At 35.0% G+C, this 23,910-nt stretch overlaps 1 non-coding gene across 1 annotated transcript; it reads right to left on the bottom strand.

The window, feature by feature from the left end:
- Positions 1-22,703: 22,703 nt before the first annotated feature.
- Positions 22,704-22,810, bottom strand: LOC133820644 (small nucleolar RNA R71). Its single transcript, XR_009887048.1, has one exon. It is a non-coding gene; the product is annotated as a small nucleolar RNA R71 (small nucleolar RNA).
- Between the last annotated feature and the right edge of the window lie 1,100 nt (positions 22,811-23,910).

Raw genomic sequence — 23,910 nt, forward strand, 5'->3', positions numbered from 1 at the left:
ATCAAATTCATTTTAGTGAAACACACTTCATATTTTTTTACAAAAATTCCAGCAACCATTTTTATCTTTAGAAATCACTATATTCAATTTAAAAACTCCTATTTTTCTAAAAATTCAATAAAAATTCTGTAGGTATTTATTTGAGTAAAATATCATTTTATTGTGACTTAAAATACCCTCTTTAATTTCTTATGCATGCAAATCATTACTTATGCATGCAAATCATTTTTTTATCAAACTTATACCCAATTATTTACAAAAAAAAAAAAAAAACAGCAAGCTTAATTTCTCATGAAATTCATCTTTTATCTCAAAAATTTCACATAAAATCATGCTATTATTATATACATAATTCTAAGAATATCACTAACATATTCACATGCAATCTTATAAAATCCCATTTTTCTATTCCATTGAATCTACACATGAAATCCAACAAACACAATAACAATGGCAATAACATACATCTTATCATATTTCTAAAATCATTATTATTTCATAACATACTAGAAAATACACATGATTGAACTTTTTACCCGTAGGCCTAAACATTTAAGATCCACCATAAAACATCACAAAATTCCCATCTACCTTCACATAAAACCTAGTATGCATCTATCATCATTTTTTTCCATTTTACATAAATCAATGATTTAAAATAACCATAGCAATATAAACATAAAATATAATCCTCATATAAACCCCATCAAATCCATTTTGTCAATCATTCCCATGAGCCCTTTTTTAAACAAAACATATTCCCTTAAAAATACCAATCATAATCACCAATCCTACAATAATCAAACCATTAACATCACCATCAACAACCTCAAAGATAAACCCATCAAAATCAATATATGGGCTAAGAAAAACCATTACCTCTCTTGATTGTTGAATCAAGAACACTCTAGCAAGAAAACCTTGTCACCTATAGAGGATTTCCAAACACCATACATCCAAAGAAAGAAACCACAAAATCATCCTTAGATTAGAGAAGAGGAGAAGATACAAATGCACATATGTGAAACTAGTAGATGGATTCTTACCTAGGGTTCGAAACCCTCTTCTCCTTCTCCTTCTCTTTCTTTTCTTCTTCTTCCTTTCTTCTTCTTCTCTAGAAAAATATGGCAGCCTTCCTTTCTCTCTCTCTAGCTCGCCTCCCTCTCTCTCTACCCTCTCTAGATGGATGGCTGTGGTATAGAGAAGAGATGAGCAAAAATGCTCTCTAGGGTTCTAAGGTTTCATTTATAGTGTCTATGTTTTTATTTTTTTAAAATAATAAAAGTTCATTTTTTATAAATTTATTTAATTCTAAAATCTAATTAATTAAATATATACATTTTTATTTACCCAAAAAGGCAGCTGCAATTGTCCACCCCCCTTTCCTTCCTTGGATTTCTACACTAATAAGGAAAATGTGATTTTCGTAGCTCTAAGGTCCTGTGACTTGGGGCTGGGTTTTGACCCGTTTTAGTTGCGTTTTAGGAAACGTTCTATTTCATAAAAAATGTAGAGAATTTCATTAGAAAATGACAACTCTATCCTTTCTCCTCACCATTTGTTTCCCAATAATTTTCTTGTGTGAACACAAGCCTCTTTATTTCCCTTTCTTTTTATTTTCTTTTTAAATCCCTTTATTAAATAAAAATAAATAAACCAATAAAAGGAAATTAATGCGTAGAAAACTATTGCATGCACACCATGCAACCATGCACATGCACATACTCAATCACTAGGGTGCATCACTACCTACCATGCTCCTTAGTGCATTCAACCAAATCTCACATAATCACATTTTAAAATAAAAATAAATATATATCATTTAACAAGTAATTTCACAAAAATATTCTACAAACAATTCTAACAATTAAATAAAATAACAAACAATCAAATAAAAAAAACAACAACTAATAAAATAAACAACATTTAAATAAAACTGTAAATCCTATAATTGGCATTTTTATAGAAATATCTTTTTTCTTAAAAGAGAAATTGGTTGATTTAATTGTTTCCTTTTATTATAATTTTCGGAAATATTTGTATTCCTTTTATTATAATTTTCGGAAATAGTTGTTTTCCTTTATTATATTTTTCGGATTTGTTTGGAAATATTTGGTTTCCTTTATTCCAATTTTCGGAAACCCTCTTTCCTTTTGTGTGATTTTTGGTCAATAATATGCTTCCTTATTTAGCATATATTGTCTCATTTTGTTTATATAGGAAACAAAGTTTATTGCAAATATTTGGTACTTACCCAAAGTTATTTTTGGATTATTTGCTGATATATTTTCGTGCAGCTCAAGGATTGCAATCAGGAAACTGGTTCTTAATGTCATTAATTACTGTTTCCTTTTTGAGCTTGTTTTGATCCGACACAGGTCCGAACTGTCCCCACCGACATTGCATCTGTCGGATCAACATTTTCTAAAAAAGGCAACTCTTCATCAATCAAGAATAACTATTGTGATTCTTGCCTTTATTAGAAGAATTCTTTCTCTGCCTTTGTGAGCACGAAAAAGACTCCATAAATAGGGCTCTAAAGGCAGTGAGAAAAGCGAACTCTTTGGTGCATTATTCGTGAGCTTTATTGTAATATTTGTGAGAGTTCCTCTTTGTATTCAAGATCATAAGTATTCATGTGATCTTGTAGAATTATGTGTGTTTAGTTTTTAGTGGTGAGTTTATACCATGTTCATGAGTGAATACACATTGTAATTTGAACACAACGTTTATAGTCTTCGGGAGAAGATTTTTACAAGCCCTGCGTCGGGAGGATGCAAGCACTCGCTGGCCATTGAAGGGAGTTCAAGTGGTTGAGCGTTTCAATCAAGATCAGATTAGTGAAGAGAAGTACAACAAGTTGCGGCAAATCTCAAGAGGGAGTCTTGTTTTGTTTAAGTCAATGTTTTTGTACTTGTGATTCTTTATTAATTGGTTTTATTCTCTGGGCGTGGCCCCAAGGAGTAGGTTATCCGAAAGGGTTTCTGAACCTTGTAAAAATTCGTTGTGTTCTTTATTGTTTTGCACTGTCTTTTTATTATGTTCAGTTTCTGTCGAGACAAGTTTGGTTTCTGTCCCGACAGAACTGTAATCTGTGTAAACAATTAATTACCATTCCGCACTTTAATTAATATACTTGGTTTAATTAATTTGGTAATTACTAAAAATGGAATTTCAATTGGTATCAAAGCGGGTCACTAAACTCTTAGTGAAATCTTGTATTTTTCCGTTTGTTTTGTGCCTTGTGAAATGTCTATCTTTGTAGAAGGTGGATCTATAACTTGCCCTCCATTGTTGAATGATACAAATTATCCATACTGGAAAGTAAGGATGAAAGCTTTTATCAAATCCCTTGATGAAAGGGCTTGGAGATCAATATTGACCGGTTGGACACCACCTGTCGAGAAAGATTTGAAATCCGGTAAGACACAGGTGAAATCTGAACTTGAATGGTCTAATGAAGAAGATAAATTGTCAATTTATAATAATAAAGCTTTACATGCAATTTTTAATGGTGTTGGTGAGAGTTATATAAAATCGATTTCATCTTGTGAGTCTGCCAAAGATGCTTGGGAAATCCTTCAAACTCAATTTGAAGGAACCACTGATGTTAAGCGATCTAGGCTTGTAATGTTGACCACAAGATTTGAAAACCTTTGCATGTCTGAAAACGAAACCCTCACTGAGTTTTATGAAGAATTGTCTGACATTGCTAATGAATATTTTGCTTTAGGAGAAAAGTTGTCTGAGTCTGTTTTGGTTAGGAAAATTGTTAGATCTCTTCCTGATAGGTTTCAATCCAAGATCACAGCCATTGAGGAGGTAAAGAACCTTGACACCTTGAAAGTTGAGGAATTGATGGGATCTCTTCGAACTTTTGAACTTAATCAAAAGATTCGCCAAGAGAAACCAATTGCTGTGAAGGAGAAATCGATTGCCTTGAAATCTTCCAAAGAGAAAATGGAAAGCTTAGATGAGGAAGATGATGATGAAATGATCTTGTTATCGAAAAAATTTAAGAAGTTTATGAAAAAGATTGGTAACAAGAAAAACATGTCTAAATCCTCCAAAGGTAATAATTTTTCAAAACCTTTTGAATCTACTAATAAAAAATGTATTCAATGCAGGGAGTGTGAAGGTTTTGGACATATTCAAGCTTAATGTGCCAATACCTTAAAGAAAATAAGAAGGTCATGGCAGTCACTTGGAGTGACGAAGACTCTGAAAGTAGTGATGAGGAAGAAAATTCTAATCTTGCCTTAACTTCTGTTTTTTCTTGCTTACCTCTTTCTGTGCAGGTGAATGAGAACCTTGTTTGTTTAAATAATTCTATTTCAACAGATGAGGGTTCCCATGGTGATTCGAATGAATCTGATTTGGATGAGGATTCTTTGAAAGAATCATACAAAAACATGTATGATCAATGGTTGAAAGTATGTTAAGATAATCGTTTGATGGAAAACAATAACAAAGTTCTCAAGAAAAGAAATGAAGAACTTGACTCTCTTGTTAAGAAATATGAAATTGAGGTTGTTGCTAAAGATTCTGAAATCAATCGTTTGTCCAATGAAGTTGATAAAATTGTGAAAGGTGTCAAATTGCTTAATCATAGATCTATGGTTTTGGATGATGTTCTGTTTGCAGGTCTAAAAGCTTGTGATTTTTCTAGGTTAGGATCAAATGGATCTAAACCTAAAGGAAAAACAATTTATATTTCTGGAAATCTTCCTATTGTTTCGACAACTGACCCTTCTGCAGGGACAACTCAAACTCATGTGGCATCATCTTGTCAATCTGTCACATCACATGAGAAACAGACCAGAAATTTCGAGAATAAAAAAACTGGTCATTTTATTTCAATTTGCAATTTCTGTGGAGTGAAAGGTCATTTTCGACCTAAATGTTTTACCTTGATGAATTTTCTTCACAAAAATTACTTTAATCATCATGGTAATTTGAGACAAATGCCCTTGAAGAAAAGGTCTCCACCTAAGAAAGTTTGGGTGAAGAAAAATAAATTCAAATGTCTTGCTGCCTTTACTTGTCTTAGAACATGTGCTTCTAACTCTTGGTTTTTTGATAGTGGTTGTTCAAGGCATATGACAGGTAACAAAAGCATACTCACTGACTTCAAGACTTTGAAAAATGGGGAAGTCACATTTGGAGATGGTAAGTCTTGTAAGGTACTTGGTAGTGGCACTCTAAATTCTGAAGGACTACCAAAATTGCAAAATGTTCTTTTGGTTGATGGACTTAATACTAATCTAATTAGTATAAGTCAAATTTGTGACCAAGACTTGTTTGTAAATTTTTCTCTTGATAATTGTTTTGTGCTTGACCAAGATGGAAATTGTGTTTTGAAGGGTTATAAATATGTTGATAATTGTTACACATTATCTCAATCTCACAATTGTCACACAATTACAAGGAGTGATACTAATTTGTGTCATGAAAAATATGATCATGTGGATTGTGAAAATTTGAGAAAAATTGGAAGTATGAGTCATGTTCATGATTTACCGAATTTAAGTAAATATTCTTTTGGTAAGTGTGAACCATGTCGATTGGGAAAACATTTGAAAAATTCCCATGAAATATGTTTCAATGTTGGAGTGTGTGCTCGCTTCCAAGGGAACCCCATGGAGTCTCATGTAACTGTTGTTCGTTACATAAATAATACTCTTGTTTTAGGCATTCGGTACTCCAAAGAAACAAATTCTAACCTTGTGTGTTATAGTGATGCAGATTGGGCAGGAAACACTGATGATCGCAAAAGTACAAGTGGTGGATGTTTTTACTTAGGAAACAATTTGGTCTCTTGGCATAGTAAAAAACAAAACTCCATCTCCTTGTCAACAGCCGAAGCAGAGTACAATGCTGCTGGAAGCTGTTGTACTCAACTTTTGTGGTTGAAACAAATGTTGGCAGACTATGGGTTTGATGTTAAAACTTTAACCATTTTTTGTGATAATACAAGTGCTATTAATATCTCCAAAAATCCTGTTCAGCACTCTCGTACCAAACATATTGACATTCGTCATCATTTTATTAGGAAACTTGTTGAAAACAAAACATTGATTTTAGAATATGTTGAGACTAACAAACAAATTGCAGATATTTTTACTAAAGTTTTAGACACGGTCAGATTTGATTCCCTCAGGAAGTCCTTGGGGGTTTGTTTTATATGAAATTGCCAATAAATTGATTATCTTGCCTTGCATATGTGTTTTTGTAAATCTCTTGTCCTGATTGGAAGAAATTTGATGAGCATATTTTTTGTATTTTAGAAAATGATCGTTATAAGTCCAATACTTTGTTGGAATTAAAAGCCATATTTGCCATCCAATTTATATTTGATCAAATCATTATCATTGTATGAGCATTCCTAATCCAGTTTCTTTTTCAGGCTCCATTTTGGAAAAGAGCTACCTATACTGATGTGTGAAAGACAACACTGAGTAAGTTGGTACCAGGAAATTAGCAATTATATTGGAGGATACTCTACCAGTGTAAAGGGCTACCATCAGTATAAGAGTTATAGCCTCCATTATGGTTACATTTTGAAAAAGGCTAAAATCGCCAAATATGGGCAATGACCCTAGCTTTAAAAGGCCAAAAAGAAACGCCAAATTGATTACACATGCACACACACATGCCTGTTGACTAGACTGTGTAAGTTGGCTGTAAGACTCATACATATAATGAATTGATTCAAATATGTTTTGTGATTGGTATATTTTTCGAATTATGGTCTCTTAGTATTTGATTTATAACTCATTTCTCTAATTTGTGAAAAATATGGTTATCTTGTTTCTTTTGAACAGGACTTGGCATTTACATGGACACATATGGTATGGCAATCTACACTCTATTTTCGGCAATTTTGTAATAAAAACTAATAAAAAATTGAAATATATGTTATCTACCGTGTACTTAAAAAAAGGGTTTGAAAAAATTAATTGATGCAATTTATTTGTTTTATCTCAACATATTCTAAAAATATTCAAAAAGTTTCCAATTTTGAGGTGTGAAATAATTCGTTTTAAAAAAAAACAAGAGGAGATATTTTGGCATTTATCACTAAAATCCGGTTACCCATTTTTGGTTACCCATTTTTGAACTTGCCTCATTTGTGCACCGAATACTCTATTCGGATTCACTTTGGTTGTTTTATAATCAGTGTCTTTCCTGTTTGTCTCTCTCACGTATAACCAAAGTGTTTAGGGTTTTTGTTCTTTGTGTGTCTCCATTTGTTTCTATTCTAGCAGCCATGAAATCCAAGGAGCCTAACACCCCTGCTGTCCCAACTGCTCTCGCTTCTGTCCAGACAGGTCTTACACATCTTTCTGACCGGTTCACTCTAATGGAGGATACTCAGCGCCAAATTCTTGCTTCATTGGCCCTTATCAGTGCATCCACCTCTCCTGCTCCATGATGGTTACAATTCCCTTTGATCTATTTTTATTTTGCTTTTGATAGACGTAAAAGAACACTTGATGGGTCTTTCTTTTGGTTTCGTTTTCTTTGTTCTTTGGAATTTTTCTTAGACAATGAGGGGGAGAGAGAGTAGCTCTATTTTTTGGTTCATCGATTATGTTGACTGACCTGCTGGTTATTATTGGTTTCTTTTGTTAACTGTGCTTTGGTTATCTTTCGCAGGGGGAGTCATTTTTCGATTATTTTGTGACTCTTATGATTTTAAGCACTTACTTGTGTTTTGCAGGGATCTTTTAAAAATAGATTTTCCTTGTCTATAAAATTGCCAAAGGGGGAGATTGTAAATCCTATAATTGGCATTTTTATAGAAATATCTTTTTTCTTAAAAGAGAAATTGGTTGATTTAATTGTTTCCTTTTATTATAATTTTCAGAAATATTTGTATTCCTTTTATTATAATTTTCGGAAATAGTTGTTTTCCTTTATTATATTTTTCGGATTTGTTTGGAAATATTTGGTTTCCTTTATTCCAATTTTCGGAAACCCTCTTTCCTTTTGTGTGATTTTTGGTCAATAATATGCTTCCTTATTTAGCATATATTGTCTCATTTTGTTTATATAGGAAACAAAGTTTATTGCAAATATTCGGTACTTACCCAAAGTTATTTTTGGATTATTTGCTGATATATTTTCGTGCAGCTCAAGGATTGCAATCAGGAAACTGGTTCTTAATGTCATTAATTACTGTTTCCTTTTTGAGCTTGTTTTGATCCGACACAGGTCTGAGCTGTCCCCACCGACATTGCATCTGTCGGATCAACATTTTCTAAAAAAGGCAACTCTTCATCAATCAAGAATAACTATTGTGATTCTTGCCTTTATTAAAAGAATTCTTTCTCTGCCTTTGTGAGCACGAAAAAGACTCCATAAATAGGGCTCTAAAGGCAGTGAGAAAAGTGAACTCTTTGGTGCATTATTCGTGAGCTTTATTGTAATATTTGTGAGAGTTCCTCTTTGTATTCAAGATCATAAGTATTCATGTGATCTTGTAGAATTATGTGTGTTCAGTTTTTAGTGGTGAGTTTATACCATGTTCATGAGTGAATACACATTGTAATTTGAACACAACGTTTATAGTCTTCGGGAGAAGATTTTTACAAGCCCTGCGTCGGGAGGATGCAAGCACTCGCTGGCCATTGAAGGGAGTTCAAGTGGTTGAGCATTTCAATCAAGATCAGATTAGTGAAGAGAAGTACAACAAGTTGCGGCAAATCTCAAGAGGGAGTCTTGTTTTGTTTAAGTCAATGTTTCTGTACTTGTGATTCTTTATTAATTGGTTTTATTCTCTGGGCGTGGCCCCAAGGAGTAGGTTATCCGAAAGGGTTTCTGAACCTTGTAAAAATTCGTTGTGTTCTTTATTGTTTTGCACTGTCTTTTTATTATGTTCAGTTTCTGTCGAGACAAGTTTGGTTTCTGTCCCGACAGAACTGTAATCTGTGTAAACAATTAATTACCATTCCGCACTTTAATTAATATACTTGGTTTAATTAATTTGGTAATTACTAAAAATGGAATTTCAATTGGTATCAAAGCGGGTCACTAAACTCTTAGTGAAATCTTGTATTTTTCCGTTTGTTTTGTGCCTTGTGAAATGTCTATCTTTGTAGAAGGTGGATCTATAACTCGCCCTCCATTGTTGAATGATACAAATTATCCATACTGGAAAGTAAGGATGAAAGCTTTTATCAAATCCCTTGATGAAAGGGCTTGGAGATCAATATTGACCGGTTGGACACCACCTGTCGAGAAAGATTTGAAATCCGGTAAGACATAGGTGAAATCTGAACTTGAATGGTCTAATGAAGAAGATAAATTGTCAATTTATAATAATAAAGCTTTACATGCAATTTTTAATGGTGTTGGTGAGAGTTATATAAAATCGATTTCATCTTGTGAGTCTGCCAAAGATGCTTGGGAAATCCTTCAAACTCAATTTGAAGGAACCACTGATGTTAAGCGATCTAGGCTTGTAATGTTGACCACAAGATTTGAAAACCTTCGCATGTCTGAAAACGAAACCCTCACTGAGTTTTATGAAGAATTGTCTGACATTGCTAATGAATATTTTGCTTTAGGAGAAAAGTTGTCTGAGTCTGTTTTGGTTAGGAAAATTGTTAGATCTCTTCCTGACAGGTTTCAATCCAAGATCACAGCCATTGAGGAGGTAAAGAACCTTGACACCTTGAAAGTTGAGGAATTGATGGGATCTCTTCGAACTTTTGAACTTAATCAAAAGATTCGCCAAGAGAAACCAATTGCTGTGAAGGAGAAATCGATTGCCTTGAAATCTTCCAAAGAGAAAATGGAAAGCTCAGATGAGGAAGATGATGATGAAATGATCTTGTTATCGAAAAAATTTAAGAAGTTTATGAAAAAGATTGGTAACAAGAAAAACATGTCTAAATCCTCCAAAGGTAATAATTTTTCAAAACCTTTTGAATCTACTAATAAAAAATGTATTCAATGCAGGGAGTGTGAAGGTTTTGAACATATTCAAGATGAATGTGCCAATACCTTAAAGAAAATAAGAAGGTCATGGCAGTCACTTGGAGTGACGAAGACTCTGAAAGTAGTGATGAGGAAGAAAATTCTAATCTTGCCTTAACTTCTGTTTTTTCTTGCTTACCTCTTTCTGTGCAGGTGAATGAGAACCTTGTTTGTTTAAATAATTCTATTTCAACAGATGAGGGTTCCCATGGTGATTCGAATGAATCTGATTTGGATGAGGATTCTTTGAAAGAATCATACAAAAACATGTATGATCAATGGTTGAAAGTATGTTAAGATAATCGTTTGATGGAAAACAATAACAAAGTTCTCAAGAAAAGAAATGAAGAACTTGACTCTCTTGTTAAAAAATATGATCCGACACAGGTCTGAGCTGTCCCCACCGACATTGCATCTGTCGGATCAACATTTTCTAAAAAAGGCAACTCTTCATCAATCAAGAATAACTATTGTGATTCTTGCCTTTATTAGAAGAATTCTTTCTCTGCCTTTGTGAGCACGAAAAAGACTCCATAAATAGGGCTCTAAAGGCAGTGAGAAAAGCGAACTCTTTGGTGCATTATTCGTGAGCTTTATTGTAATATTTGTGAGAGTTCCTCTTTGTATTCAAGATCATAAGTATTCATGTGATCTTGTAGAATTATGTGTGTTTAGTTTTTAGTGGTGAGTTTATACCATGTTCATGAGTGAATACACATTGTAATTTGAACACAACGTTTATAGTCTTCGGGAGAAGATTTTTACAAGCCTTGCATCGGGAGGATGCAAGCACTCGCTGGCCATTGAAGGGAGTTCAAGTGGTTGAGCGTTTCAATCAAGATCAGATTAGTGAAGAGAAGTACAACAAGTTGCGGCAAATCTAAAGAGGGAGTCTTGTTTTGTTTAAGTCAATGTTTTTGTACTTGTGATTCTTTATTAATTGGTTTTATTCTCTGGGCGTGGCCCCAAGGAGTAGGTTATCCGAAAAGGTTTCTGAACCTTGTAAAAATTCGTTGTGTTCTTTATTGTTTTGCACTGTCTTTTTATTGTGTTCAGTTTCTGTCGAGACAAGTTTGGTTTCTGTCCCGACAGAACTGTAATCTGTGTAAACAGTTTATTACCATTTCGCACTTTAATTAATTTACTTGGTTTAATTAATTTGGTAATTACTAAAAACGGAATTTCAAAAATAATTTATCACACTTAACACTTAAATAAAATTAAACACAAAAATTTTAATAAACTAAAAAAAAAAAAATTGGTGCACTACAATATACCCTCCTTAAAAGGAATTTCGTCCCGAAATTCTTTCTTACCAAATAATTCAGGGTGTCTTGCTTTCATGTCTTCCTCCAATTCCCATGTTGCTTCTCGTTCCGCACTATTCTTCCACAGGTCCTTAACTAGTGGAATCATTTTGGATCTTAATTCCTTGATTCCCTTTTCTATAATGCGCTCAGGCTATTCATCATAACTCAGGTCCTGCTTCAGTTGTAATGGCTCGTAACTCAAAACATGAGTGGGGTCTGACACATACTTACGCAACATCGAGATGTGAAAGACGTTATGCGTTTCAGCTAATACTGGGGGCAGTGCCAAACGGTACACAACTTGCCCTACTATGTCCAATATCTCAAATGGACCAATATATCTAGGGCTTAACTTCCCTTTCTTTCCAAAACACATCACACCTTTCATCGGCGAGACTTTTAAGAAAACAAACTCACCCACTGAAAACTCGATGTCCCTTCTCTTGAGGTCAGCGTAGCTCTTTTGTCTACTTTGCGCAGTAAGCATCCTTTGGCGAATCTTTTCTATCGCCTCATTGGCTTCCCTAACTGCTTCAGGCCCTAAAATCTGCTTCTCCCCAACTTCATCCCAGTGCAAAGGAGATCTACATTTACGCCCATAAAGCATCTCATAGGGAGCCATCCCTATGGTAGATTGGTAACTGTTATTGTACGAGAACTCCATTAGAGGTAGATATCGGTTCCAAGACTCTGAAAAGTCCAAAGCACAGCACCTCAACATGTCCTCTAAAATCTGAATGGTCCTCTCAGACTGGCCATCGGTCTGAGGATGAAATGCAGTGCTAAAATTTAGTCTCGATCCCATAGCTCTCTGTAGCCCTTTCCAAAAGTTCGATGTGAAAACTGACCCTCGATCAGAAATTATCGACTTTGGCACCCCATGAAGTCTCACTATCTCACTAACATACAAGTCAGCATACTGATCCATTGAGTATGTGGTCTTCACTGGCAGAAAATGGGGAGACTTAGAGAGTCTTTCTACTATCACCCACACTGAGCTGTGCTGCTTGGTGGTTCTAGGCAACCCTACCACAAAATCCATCGTGATATCCTCCCATTTCCATTCAGGAATGTAGAGCGATTGAAGCAACCCTGCTGGCCTCTGGTGTTCCGCTTTGACTTGCTGGCATGTCAAACATCTAGAAACAAACTCAACAATGTCCCTCTTCATTCCATGCCACCAATATAATGCCTTAAGGTCTTGGTACATTTTCGTGGACTCTGGGTGCAAGGAATAAGGCGTTGTGTGCGCTTCTTTCATAATACTTTTCTTAATTTCAACATTGTCAGGCACACAAATCCTATCCTTGTACCTTAGCAACCCACCATTAGACATCGTGAAATCGCTGCTGCCACCTTCTTGTACCAAAGCCTCTTGTTTCACCAAGGCTTCATCCAATTTCTGTCCTTCTCGGATTTGTTCTAGTAAAGAGGATTGCAATGTGAGGTTCGCCAAACTTCCCATCACAATTTTGATGCCGGCATTTATGATCTCTTTCTGAAGAGGTATCTCTATTGTATGCAGCGCTGAGACACTCCCATGTCCCTACCTGCTCAAAGCATCTGCAACCATGTTGGCCTTGCCTCGGTGTTATAGAATCTCACAGTCGTAGTCCTTTGCTAATTCCAGCCACCTTCGCTGCCTCATGTTCAGTTCCTTTTGTGTGAAAAAGTATTTTAGACTTTTGTGGTCGGTGTATATCTCACACTTATTTTTGTACAGGCGATGTCTCCATATCTTGAGTGCAAACACTACAACTGCCAATTCAAGGTCATGAGTGGGACACCGCTGCTCATAATCCTTGAGTTGTCTAGAAGCATAAGCTACCACCTTCCCTTCTTGCATCAACACACATCCCAAGCCGTTCTTTGATGCATCACAGTACACCACAAATTTTCCGCCCTCAGTGGGAACACAAAGGATAGGCGCGAAAATCAACTTATCCTTCATGGTCTGAAAACTCTCTTCACATTTTTCTGTCCATGCGAGCTTCTGATGTTTCCGGGTTAAGTTGGTCAACGGGGTAGCGATCTTTGAGAAATCCTCGACAAACTTCCTATAATAACCCGCCAACCCTAAGAAACTCCGTACTTCTGAGGCATTCTTTGGCTGGGGCCAGTCTCTAATGGCCTCGATCTTCGATGGATCTACTGCAATCCCATCCTTAGAGACTATGTGCCCTAAGAAGGTTACCCGTTCCAGCCAAAACTCGCATTTAGAGAACTTGGCGTATAACCGATGTTCCCGTAATCTGTTCAAAGTCAATCTCAAATGCTCTTCGTGCTCCTCCTTGGTCTTTGAGTAGATGAGGATATCATCAATGAACACTACTACGAACTTGTCTAAGAAATCCTTAAATACCCTATTCATCATATCCATAAAGGTTGCTGGGGCATTGGTGAGTCCAAAGGACATCACCAAGAATTCATAGTGCCCATAGCGAGTTCTGAAGGCCGTTTTTGGAATGTCTCCCTCTTTCACTTTCAACTGATGGTACCCAGATCGCAGATCAATCTTCGAGAACACTAAAGCCCCTTGTAGCTGATCAAAAAGGTCGTCTATCCTAGGCAAAGGATACTTATTCTTAATGGTGACCTTATTGAGTTCTCGGTAATCAATGCACATTCTCATACTCCCGTCCTTCTTTTTCACAAATAAGACTGGTGCTCCCCATGGCGAATAGCTAGGTCTTATGAACCCCTTATCCAACAACTCTTGTAGCTGGTTCTTAAGTTCCTTTAACTCTGCAGGCGACATTCATTAGGGTGCTTTAGAGATCGGTGTTGTTTCTGGTGCAACCTTGATTATAAACTCGATTTCTCTGTCCGGGGGTAGTCTTGGTAATTCTTCGGGAAATACCTCCAGAAACTCACAAACAATATGCACATTTTCCGGTTTCAGTTCAGACTCCTTGGATTTGTTCACCACACTAGCGAGGTATGCCGAACAACCATGTTGCATCATATGCCGTGCTTCCAGCGCATATATTATGGGTGTTCTAAAACTCACTACTTCTCCCTTAAAGGAAAATACCTCTCCTTCCTTTGGTTTGAACTCCACGGTCTTCTTCCGACAGTTTATCGTAGCCCCATGTTTGGATAACTAATCCATGACGAGTATGACATCATAATCTGGTATACCCAGTTCTATGAGATCTGCTGGGCACTTTCTGCCTTTTACTGTTACAGGTGTTTGACGGTAACCACTTAGTTGACAACATCATATCTCCCGATGTCAACAATGTACTAAAGGTGTTGCTGTTGGCTGCTTCATTCTAGGTTAAAGCAAAAACTTGCTGGCACTAGGTTGCTGTTACTATCCTGTCCCGCTTTCTATTGTGGACAATCTTTTCTCAGATGTCTTGCCTGACTGCACTTTTACATTTGTTGGTGTCGTCTTGACATTTTCCCGTATGACGTCTCAAGCATTTAGGACAGCTGGGGTGCTCAACTTAATTGCTTCGATGATTCCCACGATTTTATCATTATTGTGACTGTTGTGGTTGTTGTGATTTCCATTGGGAGATGTGACCTTGGGCCTTTTGTCAGTGCCACTACTTTGTCCCTATTACGCCTCCTCTTGTTACTATCTTGAAAGATCTTACTCTTATTGGCCTCTTTCCTTGCAGTATCGTACTTTCATATAGAACTCTTCATATACTCAGTGTCTAAAGCTTTGTCCAGAATCTCAGCATAGCTAACTAGCTCTGTACAAGTCATTTTGATGTCCTTAACTATCATAGGCTTTAGTTCCCTTAAGAATCCTTGAACTCTCACGCCCTTTGTTGAGACTATTTCAGATGTAAACCTTGCCAATTTATCAAACTTCTAGGCATACTTTGTGACTGGAGGACTACCTTGTGTAAGTGTCAAAACTCATTAGCTCTAGCTACTAGTATTATATCTTTGAAGTACTTTTTGCTGACAACTTATACAAAGTCAGCCTAGGCCATGGTGTCTAAAGTTTGTGTCTGCTTAACCATGTCCCACCAAATCCATCTTTAGGATTGCTAACTATCTTGTTGTCCCTGGAAATTCTTAGTCCGTGCTAGTAGCCTTTGTATTATTTTTGTCATGTCGCAGCTCATTACTTATCCTCATTGTTTCGTTAATTCGTAGCTTGACATTGTCCTCTATGTTGAACTATGTTATCATGGATTTGCTCGCCTCTCCGCCTCCTTAGTCTCCATTTACTCCATCGAGGATTTTAATGATGTTTGCTACCAAATGTTGTGGCATGTCCACCTTATGTGCTCCTCTGCTACTGCACGTATCTATCTAGTTAACAACATCACCTCGCAAGATAATGCCGTGGAGTAAGCTCCCTAACCTATGTCTTTATTAACAATCATGTCGCAAAGCATATGTGTCCTTTGATCTTGATAGTGTCTAGTTATATTATAATTGACGTAATCCATTCTTCACTTTACTTTAAACGTGATAGTGTCATACTTGCGATTTCCTATGATGCATCTCATCCATTAAATACGTTCATTTACAACAAACATCTTTTGGGAAGTTGATATCAACTCATCTCCGTCGCTTACATCATTTATAAGAACCCTTGAGATCCCACTGATCACATGGAGAAGTTTCATTCTAGAAGTCCAAATTTCTAGAGGCATACATTCTACACAGCAATTACAAATCTACAAAATTTAAAAGTAGGAATAATATAGATAACATTTAGAGCAAGTACTTATGACGCGGTGAGGTGAGATTTTCCCGTCTTTAGCGTGTATGGGGGGTCCTTGGAAACATGGACGACCGTCTCTGATACCATTTGTAAAGAACGCCCTAGACTAGTACTTATTAAAACATTCACATATCGTTGGTCCATAAAGAAAACCACTTTTTATAAAGGTCTCAGTGGGGACTTGCTTAAAACAATGCAAGTTGGGCCCATTAGTTTAAAAGAAAATATGAGTTTTTTGCAAAGTTCAAAAGAAACAATATTAAATAATTAAGTCCCACTGATAATTTAGAAAGTCTCTTAAAACATAACATATTTAAAATGGCGTCCTAAAGTGATCGTCTATTCCGTCCATAGGATAACCCACGCCATACACCCTACAACGATAGAACTCCTCACGTCACCACGCGTGCCACAGAGAAAACCTATTTGCTACCTGGAAGGGAAAGTAAGGGGGTGAGCTAAAAGCCCAGTAAGGAAGTACAAACAATAAGCAAGTAAGGATACAACAAATACGAACACTAACGTTCATCTAACACATCATGGCATATCATAACATTATCGTAACATATCATCATTGCATATCATAACGTAATCGTAACATATCATCATAACACATCATAACATAATCGTAACATATCATCATTGCATATCATAACGTAATCGTAACATATCATCATAGCACATCATAACATAATCGTAACATATCATCATGGCATATCATAACGTAATCGTAACATATCATCATAGCATATCATAACGTAATCATAACATATCATCATATCACATTCATACAGCATACATGATGAGCATGGCCCGCTAGTTGTCCATGTCACCCTATGAGGTAAACAAGAGTCTCTGGTCCTTGAATAACCTCGGTGCGTTCGCCCTAGGAGTTACGTCTTTATATCCTTAGTAACTCGTTTGATGTGTCGCGTTCATCACGCTAACATCCATAAACATAATATATTTATACAAGCCAACATATCATCACATTATGGCATTCATAATTCATAACAATTCATTCATACAACAATCTTACCATTCATAGCATAAAATCATAGAATCTATCTAACTTCCTTACCTCAGGTCCGAGCTAAGAAATTTCACAACCTCTCAACGAGTCTATACCATAACCAGAACAACATTTCTTAGGTTCATAAAATTACTATTTTGCCCTTCCATACAACTCATGTGTGCATGGGCCATGCACACATAATAATATTTGCACATAACATGCAATTATTATTAACTACACATAAAGCCATAAAAGAAAAATGCTCATTTTTACCTATTTTACATGCATGATCTTTCTATAAAAACCACATAGTTGAATAATAAACATAATTTTGGACGTAAAAGTGGATTTGCATGTAACATGCATACGTGGGAACATTGCGTAATTGATGCGTTTTAAAAACGATAATTCTACATTTCTTACTTTTATCATTTTAAAATTAATAGACATATAACATGTTTTATTTTTCTTAAAATTTCTAGGTTGATTAAATTTCTCATAATATTATTTTATTTTATAAAATAATTTGATTTAACTTAAAAAAAAAGTGACAATTTCCTTTATTATTCTCAAATTACAAAGAAGTAACAAAAAGCTTTGAATTAATTAAAATACCTATGATTAATATGTTTCTTTAGAAAAATAAATTTTAACATTGGTTAATTGTGTTGCATAAATGATGTAAGAAAAATATATCTTTAAGTGTGGGAAAAATATATTTTATTTAAATTATTTAAGACTTAGTTTTATGTAACATAAATCCATATGTGACAATTAAATAATCATTTTTAATCATTTAAACCAAACTTTCAGCCACTATTAAATTTCTTTAAAAATCACAAATAAATTGAATCTAAATATTTTTCTCAATCAAAATAAAGAAAAATCATAACTTATCAAAATATGCATTCATACCATATTAAAATACCATTTTTAATATTACCATAACTTAGGATAATAATTTTGTTTCAAAAACTCATTAAATTCATTTTAGTGAAACACACTTCACATTTTTTTACAAAAATTCCAGCAACCATTTTTATCTTTAAAAATCACTATATTCAATTTAAAAACTCACATTTTTCTAAAAAATCAATAAAAATTTTGTAGGTATTTATTTGAGTAAAATATCATTTTATTGTGACTTAGAATACCCTCTTTAATTTCATAAAATTAACATAACATCAAGGACATTACTTATACATGCAAATCATTTTTTTTTATCAAACTTATACCCAATTATTTACAAAAAAAAAAAAAAAAAAACAGCAAGCTTAATTTCTCATGAAATTCATCTTTAATCTCAAAAATTTCACATAAAATCAAACATGTCCAAAATCTCATCATGCTCTTATTATATACATAATTATAAGAATATTACTAACATATTCACATGCAATCTTATAAAATCCCATTTTTCTATTCCATTGAATCTACACATGAAATCCAACAAACACAATAACAATGGCAATAACATACATCTTATCATATTTTTAAAATCATTATTATTTCATAACATACAAGAAAATACACATGATTGAACTTTTTACCCGTAGGCCTAAACATTTAAGATCCACCATAAAACATCACAAAATTCCCATCTACCTTCACATAAAACCCAGTATGCATCTATCATTATTTTTTTTCCATTTTACATAAATCAATGATTTAAAATAACCATAGCAATATAAACATAAAATATAAACCCCATCAAATCCATTTTCTCAATCATTCCCATGAGCCCTTTTTTAAACAAAACATATTCCCTTAAAAATACCAATCATAATCACCAATCCTACAATAATCAAACCATTAACATCACCATCAACAACCTCAAAGATAAACCCATCAAAACCAATATATAGGATAAGAAAAACCATTACCTCTCTTGACTGTTGAATCAATAAACTCTAGCAAGAAAACCTTGTCACCTATAGAGGATTTCCAAACACCATACATCCAAAGAAAGAAACCACAAAATCATCCTTAGATTAGAGAAGAGGAGAAGATACAAATGCACATATGTGAAACTAGTAGATGGATTCTTACCTAGGGTTCGAAACCCTCTTCTCCTTCTCCTTCTCTTTCTTTTCTTCTTCTTCCTTTCTTCTTCTTCTCTAGAAAAATATAGCAGCCTTCCTTTCTCTCTCTCTAGCTCGCCTCCCTCTCTCTCTACCCTCTCTAGATGGATGGCTGTGGTATAGAGAAGAGATGAGCAAAAATGCTCTCTAGGGTTCTAAGGTTTCATTTATAGTGTCTAGGTTTTTATTTTTTTAAAATAATAAAAGTTCATTTCTTATAAATTTATTTAATTCTAAAATCTAATTAATTAAATATATACATTTTTATTTATCCAAAAAGGCAGCTGCAATTGTCCACCCCCCTTTCCTTCCTTGGATTTCAACACTAATAAGGAAAATGTGATTTTCGTAGCTCTAAGGTCCTGTGACTTGGGGCTGGGTTTTGACCCGTTTTAGTTGCGTTTTTGGAAAATTTATATTTCATAAAAAATGTAGATAATTTCATTAGCTTTCTATCGGTACTAGTTATGTCTAAATCAGATATAGACAGCCCATGTAATACCCATTTTACTAAGGCTGGGTCTAAGGTTACGGGAATTCAAAAATGACAACTCTATCCTTTCACCTCACCATATGTTTCCCAATATTTTTCTTGTGTGAACACAAGAGTCTTTATTTCCCTTTCTTTTTATTTTCTTTTTAAATCCCTTAATTAAATAAAAATAAATAAACCAATAAAAGGAAATTAATGTGTAGAAAACTATTGCATGCACACCATGCAACCATGCACATGCACATACTCAATCACTAGGGTGCATCACTACCAACCATACTCCTTAGTGCATTCAAAAAAATATCACATAATCACATTTTAAAATAAAAATAAATATACATCATTTAACAAGTAATTTCACAAAAATATTCTACAAAAAATTCTAACAATTAAATAAAATAACAAACAATCAAATAAAACAAACAACAACTAATAAATTAAAGAACATTTAAATAAAGAAATTTATCACACTTAACACTTAAATAAAATAAAACACAAAAATTTTAATAAACTAAAAAAAAAAAAATTTGGTGCACTACACCAGTGAAGTGCCCTTGAGAGCAAAGGTAGAAGGATGACACTGGTCATCGAAATGAAGCTGAGGTCACCTTTAAGGAGACACTCCCTTACCTAAGAGAGAATCTCAATAGAAGGTCAAATGTATGGACAACACCCCCTATGCCCCCTCCGGAAGACAACGGGAAAGGAAAGGAATAACCTTCAGATTTATGGGATTCCTTGAATAAAAGGAGGCAAGATCTAGACACTTAGATGAGGAGACTTCGAAGCAAAATAGTCACAGCGTCCGGGGGGCTTATTATCATTTATGAGTTCTACTACGATTCACCTTTTACAAGGGAGATTCAAGTTGAACGACTCCCAACCAACTTCAAAAAGCCTCACGTGACCCCTTATGATGGCATTACAGACCCCAAGTACCACTATGTTGCCTTCAACGACTGGATGAAGTTGAGGGGAATCAATAGCAGAGTAAGGTGCCATTGCTTCACTGTCACGCTGAAGTTAGCTGCATACAAATGGTTCAAGACGCTAAGGCCAGGAACCATCAGATTATGGCAGCAGATTTCTAATGAATTTCTCCAACAACACCATGCAATATGATAGAGTAGTTTTTATGGTGTTTTATAGAGTTGTTTTAGAGAATTTGGAAGCTTATTTAGTTATGTGTGTGCAGTATGATGTTTTTGTTGTATTTGTTTGTTAATATTTCAAGATTTATGGAAGAATTGATGAAAATATCGTGTTTGGCTCCGAAAAGAAGTAAATTGGCGAAAATTAGACATTAGAGTCGCGATGCTGAGTATTAGAGCGGCAGAGCTATGATGAAACAGAGAGCTGAAGGTTCTGGGCAAACGAGGACTGTGACGCTAGCTTTGAGAGCTGCAACACTATTGATTGGAGAATATGAGTCTTAGTGCACCAACATTAGAGCCATTGCGCTTGTTGAGTCATAGACGAGGCGGACTTCAGTTTCTGGACACGGGCCGTGGCGCTTCATTAGTGGACTGTAGTCAGTGTGTAAATTAGGGCATTTTAAGCATGGATAAAAGTGGAATTGCATGTTCAAAGCACAAACTACTATTTAAGCAAAATTATGACGCTTTCTATAGGAGAGATGTGATAGAGAGACTCAAGGAACACTCTGTGGAGGAAAAAGCTTAGAGATCAACTAGTTCTATCATTCTTTCTTCTTCTTCTTCTTCTTCTTCTTCTTTTGCTTTCACATGTATTGGTGTTTATATTTAGTTTTATGAATTTAATTATGTTTAGCATGAACTAATTTTTGTTTTAGGGTGTTAATGTATTCTTATTGAAACCTTATGATAATCTAATGCAGTTTTTATGAATTTCCTATCAATATTGTGAATTGTTTACTTGTGTTTAATGGTTGTGAATGCTTGATCACCATTTACATAGTATAAATGATTTTAACCTGAGATCTGAGAAGTGAAGGATAAATATGCTATAGTCCAATAATCATAGATTTATATTGGACGAGAGTACCTGTATGGTTTGTGTAGCCTGGGGTTTACATGTTTAATGCTTGCAATATGTTAGTTTACCACTGAGATGTAGGAGATTGCTTATTGTAGAGAATTATATGTCCTAGTAGGAATATAATTTACAATTGTAATCCGCTATAACAATAGAGATAGAAATTCTTAAGTTCACATTAGAGAGGCATAGTTGGAAAGTTGATGAAATTAATAACCCTAATTCTTAATCCATTAAATTAATATTTAGTATTTTGTTCTCTATTTTTTTATTCCTTTAGTTTTATAAATTCATAATTCATTATTTGTCAATCAATTAGAATCAAAGATTAATTTTTTGTAATTAGTAACAGTCATCGTGGGAACGATACTCTACTTACTATTTTATTACTGTTACGATTGTGTATACTTGCGTAGTACATAATTTTCACAACAAGCTTTTGGCGCTGTTGCTGGGGATTGTATTATAAATATCAATATAGGTTATTTTTAATCTAAATTTGTTTTTATTTTAGTGCTCATTCGGTTTATGGCTGTATTGTGTTTTCATGAATTATTTGTATATGCGACGAAGTAGATAAAAGGAATTAATACCGGTAGATCTTGAAATTGAAATTTTTTGCAGACAAAACCGAAAGATAAAGAGAAGGATGGACTTTTCCATGGCTGAGAATCAAGGAATTGCAACAAACAATGCTGCTAATGTTAATAATAATGCAAAGGTCTCAGTGGAACAAGGGCCAAGGACGCTTAGAGACTATGTGCTTCCTACTGTCACAGGAGTGCATTCATGCATCAAACAACCCACTATTGCTGTGAGTAATTTTGAGATCAAGTCAGAAATATTATAAATGGGGTAGTCTACTATTCAGTTTGGGGGGTTGCCTACTGAAGATTCTAATTTGCACATAGCCAATTTCCTAGAGCTATGTGCAACATTTAAGATGAATTGGCTGAGTGATGATGCAATCAGACTGAGATTATTCCCATTTTCCCTATGAGATGAAGCGAAGAGTTGGCTAATTTCACTACAAGCCATTTCTATCACAACATGGGAGGAGTTAGCCCAGAAGTTCCTAGCAAAGTTTTTCCCTCCAGCAAAAGTTGCAAAGTTGAGAGGGGAAATTAATAATTTCTACCAGACGTAAGGGGAATCATTGTATGATGCATGGGAGAGATTCAAAGATTTGTTAAGGAAGTGCCTGCATCATGGTATAGAAAAGTGAATGCTGGTTCACAACTTTTATAATGTGTTGAATGGCACTACTCATACCATAATAGATGCTGCAGCAACAGGTGCATTCATGAACAAAAGTGCTAATGAAGCTTATGAACTAGTAGAGGAGATTGCGATGAATAACTACCAATGGTCAACTGAGAGGGGAAAAACAAACAAGGTGGCTTGTATGATTTAATTGGATGCTATTTCTATACTTACAACTCAAGTGGCAGCCTTAACGAAATAGTTACAACAAAGCAACCTGTCAGCCCAAGCCATGCATGTACAAAGTTTATGTGGGGCATGTGGGAGTGCTCATCCATTAAATCAGTGTCCTGTCATGGATATGAATAATATACCTATTGAACAAGTCCAAGCCATAGGAAATTTTCAAAGGCCAACCAACAACCCCTTTTCGATGTCATATAACCAAGGGTGGAGGAATCACCCTAACTTCTCATGGATGAATAACCAAGCCGCACAACAGCATTTCCCTCAAAATCAGCAACAATTCCTACCTCCACAACCACGACCGCAACATGTAATACAAATGAAATAATCTGAAGCATAGTCTGATGTACTGAACCATTTTATGACTGAAACTAGGGCGTCTATCAGAAGTTTGGAGACTCAAATAGGGCAGCTGGCTACTTTGATGAGAAACCATGCTCAAGGGAACTTACCAAGCACTACTGAGGTAAACTCAAAAGAGTAGTGCAATGTAATATCTTTGAGGAGTAGAAAGGAGTTAAAAGAGCCAAAAGTGGTTGAAAAGGAGAAGGAAGTGAGTGGGTCAAATGTTAATGAGAACGTAGAGAAGTAGCCAGAAATAAGCATAGATCACCATATAAAGATTCCATATCCTCAAAGGCTTCAAAAGAATAAGCTTGATAAGTAGTTTTCTATATTTTTTGATATCTTTCGAAAGCTACACACCAATATCCCGTTTGTTGAGGCACTTGAACAAATGCCAAGTTATGTGAAGTTTATGAAAGAAATTTTGTTAAAGAAAAGGAAATTAGGGGACAATGACACAGTGGCACTTACTGAGGAATGCAATACGATACTTCAAAAGAAGCTACCTCCTAAGCTTAAAG

Source organism: Humulus lupulus, chromosome 2 (assembly GCF_963169125.1).
Source record: "Humulus lupulus chromosome 2, drHumLupu1.1, whole genome shotgun sequence".
In the NCBI taxonomy this organism is placed as follows: Eukaryota; Viridiplantae; Streptophyta; class Magnoliopsida; order Rosales; family Cannabaceae; genus Humulus; species Humulus lupulus.